This window comes from Anser cygnoides, chromosome 2 (assembly GCF_040182565.1).
Source record: "Anser cygnoides isolate HZ-2024a breed goose chromosome 2, Taihu_goose_T2T_genome, whole genome shotgun sequence".
Lineage (NCBI taxonomy): Eukaryota > Metazoa > Chordata > Aves > Anseriformes > Anatidae > Anser > Anser cygnoides.
In genome coordinates, this window is record NC_089874.1 from 8,848,602 (window position 1) to 8,855,875 (window position 7,274).

Sequence of the window (7,274 nt, forward strand, 5' to 3'; positions counted from 1 at the left end):
TAGCACAGTATTACTGCTTATCCCCTAACCTCTCCTGCAGAAACCACGCATGCTCCTCTCCCTCTTATCTGTTAGTCAACTGTCTGACACGGCCCTCAGAAGTGCTCCTTTTTATGTTGTCTCCAGGTGGAAGTTATCACCCTGGGTGTCCTTATGTTAACCAACTACAACAAATGCATCCATCACAGCACACTGCAAGCCACCTGTCTCCTTGCTCCTTCTCCTATGTCACCAATCAACTTTCTTAAGAAGGTCCCTCCACAGTGGGAAACACTGACGAAGGCCAGCCAATTCTGTAAGATATATGTATATGTAGACCTATAGGTACCTTGGTACAGGATAACTGGCTGCACCTGTACAGCTCAACACTGTGGTCTTGTTTGACCCAGAGACTATAATAAGAGTTTATAATAAGGGAGAGCAAACCTCTCCCTGTTATTTTCAAGAGCTACTTGAATATTCTGCACACTGCTCTGATATTTATTGGCCTTTTTTACACGCATGCAGATATCCAGTCATTTGTTGGCTCTTAAAACTTCTAGGTCATGGGAAGAAACGTCACTCAAAGATGCAATCAGATGAGCAATTTCTGAATAAGACTGTATCAGCCGGTGAAAATGGCTCCCTGCAGTTACTGGTAGGCTGATAATTTGGTAACCTGATTTGGGTTAGAAAGTCTGTCGTGCACAGATCCCAGACAGAGTCACCTTAGCTGCCCGCACGCAGGCATCAGTTGGGATGCCCTCAGTGTACTGCCTGCCCTCCTCTCTGGAAGGGCACAGGATTCCCACAGGACCTGTGCTAGATATGCCACACCATGGAGCTTCAAGGTCTTCATGGTAGAGGTTGAGATGACCAAGGCATTTCAACTCAGACGCGTCTAGGCTGCTGATTCAAGCCATAGACTTCATGTTTCTCTTTAAAACAGGCATGCAGTCTTTCAGATAAACTGGGCTCGGAGTGAACGATCATCAAGGCTTACATGGCAAATAAAGGGTGAGGCTAGGACAGGCTCTCAGCTTTGCCATTGTGTCTGCCCTTCCCTGTGCACCAGAACCATCCTGCACAATGTGTGGCAATACTCTGAGTACACAGCAGCTGTGGCAAGGACACTTCATCAGCTCGTAAGGACTCTAAATCTATATCTTCAAGTTCAAAGCAAATTTAATTAGTGGCTTGTTTATTTGAAATAGGGCTATGTGCCTGAATGTTCTTCTTCCCTTCAACTGTGAATAACAAAGAATTATTAAAAAATTTCTCAAGAACTCAAGACAGCAATTAAAAAAAGATGAGCGATCTCCACAAAGTACAGCACGGCTGCTTTCCAAATTAATGTTGTAAAGTTCCTTGGCTGGGATGTTACTGTGATTGCAAGTTATCCTCTCTGAGGCTAGAGACATAGCAGGATCCCCATGCACCCCTCTCATGCAGTTGTACCTCACTGTGCACAGGGCACGCAGCTGCTACGTGGCAGAAGTTGTGCTTGGAGTTGTGTGTCTGGACACGGTGTGAAAAAGGACCTGTCAGACCATCTGTGGTGGGAATGGAGTGACTTGCACAAGCCCTTCCTGCAGATCCCAATGGTTAAATGCAAAATCCCAGTAAAACAAAAATGATGTTTTCCTGACAGGGAAAATAGTTGTGGGGAGCAGCCAGATATATGCAGTTCCACAAAGCTGTGCATTAGGAACAGCCAAGTTAACAAGGAAAACCATTTTTAAAACACCAAAAAACTCCTCTGCTTCTTCTTGAATGGAACTTGACATGTCCTTAGTCCGTCAGTGCAAGCTAATCCCTCGGCTCATTTGTAAAGAAAATAGTGATATAAATGGATAAAGCTCTCAAGGTAGCTGCTAACAATCATGTTCCAAGCCAATTTTCTGCTTCACTAATACTCTGAAGCTAATCAGCATTTTTCTAAATGATCTCCGTATAATACTAAATTTTTATGTCCCCAAAATACCCACTTGGAAATATTTATGCTGGTCACACACCCAACCGCTTATTTATCCTTACCAATTAAAATACATTTTGGAGACATATTTCTGCTAGCTGCAGCCCCCAAAACTGAGTGACCTTCTTCTGGCTCGGTGTTTCCCTGGCATCCGACATGGAAAGCGAGGTGAAGGACAGCAGGATGAAGGATGGTGCCAGGGCGGATGCCGTCACAGCACGGAGCAGAGGGGCAGCAGACGGCGGCTTCCCAGAGCCCCTGATACTGCAGAGCATTGAGAGACTTGAGCATTTTGTGCCTGGAAGCAAGGCTGGGCACTGCGGGTGGCACCGAAGGAGACACGCAGGTGACGTACTTGCCCTTCAGGGCACGTCCGGCATGGGATTAACAGAAGCTGATTTTTATTCGGCTTCACCATACAGATTTAAACTTGCTGTTGCATTGCCTTCTGCAGCAAACTTTGTAACAATGGTATTAAATTAACCAGCTCTCAGTTTTCTGATAATGAGATATATTTAAGGGGGAGACTACTCTGTTAGTGACTATTCACTCCTTCCTCCTTGGCATCCCCACGAGGTCCTAGTTGGCTTTCAGCTGGTCCTGAGTGTTTGTCACTGCTCATTTTGCACATTTCTTCCATTAACTCTTCTAACCAGCACTTCAGGTTGGGATGCAGACCCTGACGAGACCTGTGTAAAGAAGCTCTCCAAGATGCTTGAAGATGAACGTGGATGAAAAATTTAATTTAGTTTTTCTGCAGTAGGCTTGTCTGAGTGCTCCTTCCATACCTCATTCTTCGGTGGGCTTTGCCACGCTGGTAGGCCTCCTCTCCTAGGGCTTGGAAATGATTTATTGTTAATTTTGAAAACTAATTGTTAATTTGTGAAAAGAAAATTTAAATCTGTAGTTAAATCCATTTAAGAACAACCTTAGCAAAGACAACTGAAGCATTTGCTATTTATATCTTTATTTTTTATTAGCAATAAAATTCATAGTTTCCCAGAATCAGTTCAACACAAAATTCCATTTTTTTTCAGGTTTAATTTCATTCTCGTCTGAATGAGATGTACTTTCAGGCAGTAAAATCAAAGAAAACTTCGATAAACCCTTGCAAATGACATCCTTCAAAAAGTCCTTTTCACTGCATCCATTTCAAGCAAGTTCTTCTCCAGGCTTGCTGAGGCACCATAGAAGATTCACAAGTTCTGTGAGCAAAAAAAAGAAACCGACCCTAATTTATACATTTTTAATATATAGCAGTATGTTTTAATCACTAGAGCAGAGAAGTATCAATTAGATACATAGGAACAAGTCAAAGTACTGCTTTGTCAGCAAGTTACACTCAACGCAGAGAAAGAACTGCAATACCACAATCTTTCTTAATTTGTGGTTACAGCTAAAATGAATTAAATGTTAGAATTTCTGTTCCATAGAACTGCTGTCACTTCTGTTAAATTTGTTTTTTGTTTGATTCATAAAGCACGTAAGTTTTCAAAATTTCTATCCAAGGAGAAATGACTGAAAAAAATTAATTTCACCAAAAAAAAAAAAAAAGAAACCAAGGAATGCCAAACCATTTTTGCCATTCTGAAACAAAGGGGGGACAATTTTGACTGCCCTGTAAAACACAGAGCCTAGAAAGCCTGTGTATCCCACTTTGCAGGACGTTGCAGAGGCTTCCCACATCGTGAAGCTCCTGCCCCCAGTATCATAGCAACCTTATTTTCCGATCATTTTAATAAACTAATTACCTCAAATGTATTTGGCACTAGTCCTGCGGGAATGTTGTGGGAACATTACGGCTGCGATTATTAGAAGCTTCCTATTCATTTCCAGGTTAAATGCATTTGTGGTCATTTTATACCCATTTGTTCTCCTGCCAGCATCGCCTGCAACTGTGAGCTGGAAGCCCTGAGAGCTGCAGGACACCTGGGGGTAGCACTGCTGCTTCCTCACCTGCATTTCAGCCAAAGCACATCAAAATCAACATGTGCCACCAGAAAACCTTGTCCTTAGCCCCGGCTGCAACCAGCTGCTGGTCCACCCCTAATGCAAACTGTGGATCTTCACATCTGGAAGTTTTCAGGGATATACAGCTGAACAAATGCACAGAAGGATTTCAGCTGCCTAAACTCAAGCAGCTGGTGCCATTTCAGGCTTCTGCAAGGTCTGGATTGTGCAGATGGATGTGGCACAGGACCTGAAAGGGACTCACTGCTCTCTGGAGGCCAGGCAGTGTGTTTTAGGGCACCCCCCAAAACCCTATCTCCGTTAGGGACCTGAATCCTACCTGGAAGCTCACCATAGCACAAGGTGAATAGCTTTCAAGGGTTTTCTGGCTCAGTCTCCACTGACTACGATGGGTGTTTAGCCATGGTTCTCACAAAGTGCCAGCACATAGGCACCTAATTAGGTGCCCTAATTAGGGACCCGAATCCCTCCTCATCTTGCAGTATTAATGGAAAAAAAAGACTATATTTCTGGACAAACAGCCTCCACATCAGTGTAATCTGCTGTCTCTGTAACCCCCTCTGCAAAAGAAAATGACACCAATGGAATGATCCTGCATTAGATTTGGATTAAGGAGTAATTAAGGAAAAACTGGTGGCAGCTTTGGATAGCCATTGCTAATTACCAAAACATGATGCTTGCGTGGGCAATGGGATCCACCTGATCAATTTAAACCTATCTGAATCTACCCCCTTATCAAAGGGGTACCACATATTCAGAACAATGTTCAGAAAATTCAGCATCTTAAAAAGAGAAGGGAGCTAAAAAAATGTAAAACATAAACAACACTTTTCCTCTTGCTTTCCTCCAAGGAAGGGTCACAGAAACATAGGAGTATCCTTAAATTTATTGCAGACATATAGGGTTTTTTTCAGCCTTGATTTCCAGTGTTAGACTTTGACAAATAACTTTTTATGGTTGGATTTTATGCTCTCCCAAGGTGAAAGTATAAAAATTAAAATAAGTCTATTAGAAAACCTAGACTGACCTAGTTTCAGTTATCCTTAGAAGGCACTAGATAGAAAAGATAAGACATTGCAAGAAAGATTTTGTCCTCTAGAAGTGTCATTTCTCATGACATTTGGTTTGTCTTACCTGAGGTCATCACAGCAGAGTCAGAAGGTCCCTCAAATGCAGAAGGAAAGTAGGGGAGAGCATTGTAATGGAGAAGAGAAGGAAGAATACAGCTGGTATTGGTAAGACAGAAACTTTAACATGTTGGACACCTCTAAATAAACGTCAATAAAATTAAATAGAAGGATAAACCAAGAGAAGATTACAACTGAATTTCTTTATTTCAAGAACATATCATCAACGTATGTTAGAGGTGGAAAGAGTACCTGAAAGGACTTGGATATGGAAGGCTGTCCTTGCCTCATATGAAAGGACTAATAACAATCTCTCCCTCCAGCCAGGAGAAATGCCCACAGAGAAGAGCTCCAAACGCCTCAAAAACTGTAATGAAAATGAGCAGCAAGATAGCAAAGACTGACATAAAGGAGTTGCCAGTGAATCTGTATCTTTGAAATCCAGAGCTGTAGTAGTTAAAGCAAAACTTAGCAGTCATGAGAGGTAATGAGAGGCTTGGAAGCAAAACTGCAAAACAAACTCTTGCCTCCAGCCCCCTTGTCAGTAAAGTAGTACTGATACAGCTCAAGGACCAGAAGGAGGAGGATGGAAACAAGAACAGGAGCATGGTAGAGTCATGCTGACCCTAACCTTGAGTAATTTCACATCCAGAAGCTGGAAGGACCTACTGCCCTTCCTGAGTCCCATGTGGGACACCTGGGCAGCAACAAATATTTTAAGCTAATCTACTATCTAGCCAGGAACAGCATCATGTAATGGGAGAATTGCAAATTTAAAAGGGAGAGAAGAAAGGAAAGGAGTAAAATGACAGTCTCTTATGTCTGACCTTAAGAACAGGTAAGATTTCAGAACAGACGTGGAAGAAAAGTATAATGGCAGTAAATGATATAACAAGCAGCATGGACTTATCAAAGTAAGATCAGGAACATAATTGGCTTTATGGATGCAGAGAGTGCAGTAGAGCTCATCCATGCTGGCTTGGAGAAAGCATTTGATTAAATACCATCTGGGAGATTAGCTCAGATGGGGAGGGTGGAAGCTAGATTGACTGCAAAGTGGGTGTGCTGCTGGCTGAAGGGGAGAGGAAAACATACTGTTGCAAAGGTGAGGATCAAGCTGGAGGGGAATTACTAATAGATTTCCTCAACAATCAGTCTCGAGACCAATCTTTTTATTAATTACTTGGGCACAGAAAATGCCTGACAAAATCTGCTAGTGACAAAATTTAGAGGCGGTGTCAATATGGAGGTGGAATGAGATAACAGCTGAAGCAGCACATGATCCTGAGGACTGAGGTAAGAGGAGAGAGGGAAAACTCATTGGTACAAAATGCAAGGTAATTTAACTGGGAACCAAATAAACAGGCAGCTTTCTGACATAAATGTGTAGCTCATCATCTGTGGAGCCCCAGCTGATCAGAGTGACCAGTGTAATGCAGCTGGGAAAATGGAAAATCTGGTCTTAGTGCTAAGATGGGCTGGGTCCTAAATCCCTTAGAGGATCTAGGAAAGGTCTCTGTGGTAGAGGTAGGAAACACGATTGTCCTGGTAAAGAGTATTAGTGCCCCTCATCTGTGAACTGTCCCAGCTGTCATGGCCTGTGGTCAAGTGAGAGGTGGGTTCAGCCAGAAGGGGGTAGATGAGGATTGTTAAGATAACTAGAGAAACTGGGAGGCATTCGTACCAAAAAAGATAAAAGGAGTTTGGTTTGATCAAGCCTGGGAAAACAGCTACCTACAAATACACGAGTGGTAAATAGATGGGAAGGAGGAAATGTGTGCAACTGGCACAATAATGTTGGCAGAAGAATGAACTGGCACAAATTACCATGAATAATAACACATTGCAGCACGGAAGAAAGTTTCTGGCTATTTATTAAGAGAATTAGTGGGGAGAAGCCTACTCCTTGTAAGAGGGAGTTCACCCAGCTTATGGAAAGTGTAGTGTGCTTTTCCTCATGACCAAGGTAAGCAAACTCCAGGACATTAACAGGTCTCTTCTGGATCTTTGCTACTGAAAGGGGATCCCAGCAGTAACCAGGGGAACAGCCTAGTGCCACGAACAGGAGTTTGCAATCCTGTCATCTCTGTTCTGAGAGAGGCAAAGGGGGACCTGCTGGGCAGCTGGACATGGGCCAGCCTGGGGTAGCTGGGCATGTTCTGCAGTTACAGTGGGACACGGTGTTTCATTTTAAATCCTTTCCTAAAAACTGTTGCACAGAA

The 7,274-nt window shown here is 42.9% G+C and overlaps 1 long non-coding RNA gene across 2 annotated transcripts; it reads right to left on the reverse strand.

The window, feature by feature from the left end:
* Positions 1-1,261: 1,261 nt before the first annotated feature.
* Positions 1,262-6,034, reverse strand: LOC106038893 (uncharacterized). 2 transcript variants are annotated; one of them, XR_010829053.1, is made up of 4 exons: positions 5,880-6,034; positions 5,305-5,419; positions 5,060-5,151; positions 1,262-3,159 (listed from the first exon to the last, which is right to left on the reverse strand). It is a non-coding gene; the product is annotated as an uncharacterized lncRNA (long non-coding RNA). The 2 variants fall into 2 exon arrangements; XR_010829054.1 differs by lacking the exon at positions 5,060-5,151 and having other exon boundaries at positions 5,880-6,033.
* Positions 6,035-7,274: the final 1,240 nt, after the last annotated feature.